We start from the raw sequence: 2,358 nt of genomic DNA on the forward strand, positions 1-2,358 counted from the left end.
AATCAATATATCCCTTTCCTCTTCTCACCCCACCATTTTGTAAAGAAATAGCTACATAAATGAAGCCTATGAGCCTCTTTGTTATTTTAAATGCTCAATCAGAGCTGAATCCAGTTGTGGTAGGACTGTGTTTCTGCCCTGCATGCTAAGAGCTAAAAATCACAGAGAGTTGAAATCACTTGAGATGGGGCAATGTTTCTGCTCAGCCTGCAAAAAGCTGAAAATTAATAAGAGACTGATGTGCAGAGGTCATAGCAGAGTGGCAGGTGGCAGCAGAAGGTGACTGACAGTCGGCTGGCGAAGAAGTGGTTGGTGTGGCAGAGAGGTGCAGCAATAGGGTGGAGAGATGCGGTGAGAGCAGTGAGCAGGCATTCTGTAAGTATCAGAAGCTGATCCTGAGACACTTACACACATGCTTAACTTTATGAGCGGTCCCACTGAAGTCATCTAAATTATTCTTATGATTACAAATGCACTCTGTTGTTTCACTAAAGGTGAATGCATTTATTTTAAATTCTTTTAAAAACATCTTATAGGACTCCTCATTGTATGAAATTAATCATGTGTGTAAAAGTTTGTAATATCAGGACTAGACTTCCTGAAGTCATCAGCCTGGGGCAATGGGACAGTCTCGGGAGCAGTCAGCTGCCTTAACAAATGTTGCCCCGACACTTGAGCAACCTTATTGAAATTAATAGGATTGGATGAGTGTGAGGGAAAGACTTTGTTACCCGCCCAAAATTCTCTGTTACTCACTCACTCTTGGGGCACTCACTTTTACCCAGTTCCTAGGGCTCAAGGTGTACTCTTTGCAGGTTTGCAGGGCCTTTTACCAGTGAAAGAGCCTTACACACTACATCCTTATCCTCTATTTATTGACAATTACCAAGCAGAACACACACGTAAAACATACAGTGCTATGCTCACCAATCCTGGTCAGGCAGGAGGACTTTTCCTGTTGGCCAGGCAAGGCCAGTCTTGTCTGGATTCTAGTTGCAGCACATCACGGTTGTGCAACGGATTCTAAGCATCTTTGATCTTAGGCTCTTGCTATGTCTACACTACTGCGGTAAGCCGACCTACACTACGCAACTCCAGCTACATTTGGAGTCGACGCTTAGGTTGAGTTACTGCAAAGTCTCGACCGCAGGGAGTCGACGAGAGAAAATCTCCCATCTACTTACCTTATTCTTGTAGGAGTAGAGTACAGGGATCGACTGGAGAACAATCTGCTCTTGATTTGGCGGGTCTTCACTAGACCCACTAAATCGACCGCCAGTGGATCAATCTCAGAGCATCAAGCCCCTCTGCAGTGTAGATGTGCCCTGTGCCTTAAAGGTGAGGAGATCTTCTTCCTCCAGGTCTTTCCTCTTCTTTAACCAGTCATTCCCCACCACCTTAATTAATTTACATCTTGCAAAATTAATTATGCACCTGACAGAAACTATCAAAGAACCAGACAGAGATTATACAGACAAACAATGAAGAAGTGGGGTCAGAATGACAAAACAATAAAGAAATGAGGATTTCACAACCACAATTATTTATAAGTGATTTCTTGCCAGACAGAATGGTATCAAACTAAGTTTTCTTTAACCATCTTAAGATCTGTTTCTTTATTTGGTAAGAGTGGGTGCTGTTAGGACAGGATCTCCTTAACAGCCTGATATTACATTGTTTTAATGTAATTTAGTTGGAATGTGAGGATGTGACTTCCTGCTTCTTAGCTAATGGCTGCTGCTCTCCTAATATGGCTGCAGACAAATGCCTTAAGCCTTACAGTATGGCTACAGGAAAAGGCCTTTATACTTATAACTTGGCCTTTAAAGAATCCTGACGGCTTGTCCCAGTTAGGCTCAAATTGGCGCTTTAAACTTTTATTAGTGATGTGTGTACATTAATGCTGAATACTAAAAGTAATATGTACATAGACCTGTATTCTCCAGAAGCAGTTCCAGTATCAACATCTCAGAAATTCCTTGTGCCAGCGGTACAATTAGACGGTAAATGCTGAAACACACAACATTGCTCCAACTTTAAATGTTGGCAATAGACTTTCAGTTTTAAGCAGGCCACATATCTAATTTAACAGGGTTTTGCTAACTAAAGAATATTGTTTACAAAATTTATATTTTGCAATAACTTTGTTTTACAAAAGTGTATTATATTAGTGGAGCTACTAATCTGATGAATGGCCATTTTCAATAGGTTTGCTCACACAAGTTATTCTATTGACTTCAGTAGGACTATTCATGTCAGAGTTGCAAGGATAGTTCAATAATATGATGGAAGGACTTTGAGTCCACTGTGGGATGGACTGACTTAAATCAAGGCAATTTAAATCACCAACTGGAAAGC

This window comes from Gopherus evgoodei, chromosome 3, assembly GCF_007399415.2.
Source record: "Gopherus evgoodei ecotype Sinaloan lineage chromosome 3, rGopEvg1_v1.p, whole genome shotgun sequence".
NCBI lineage: Eukaryota > Metazoa > Chordata > Testudines > Testudinidae > Gopherus > Gopherus evgoodei.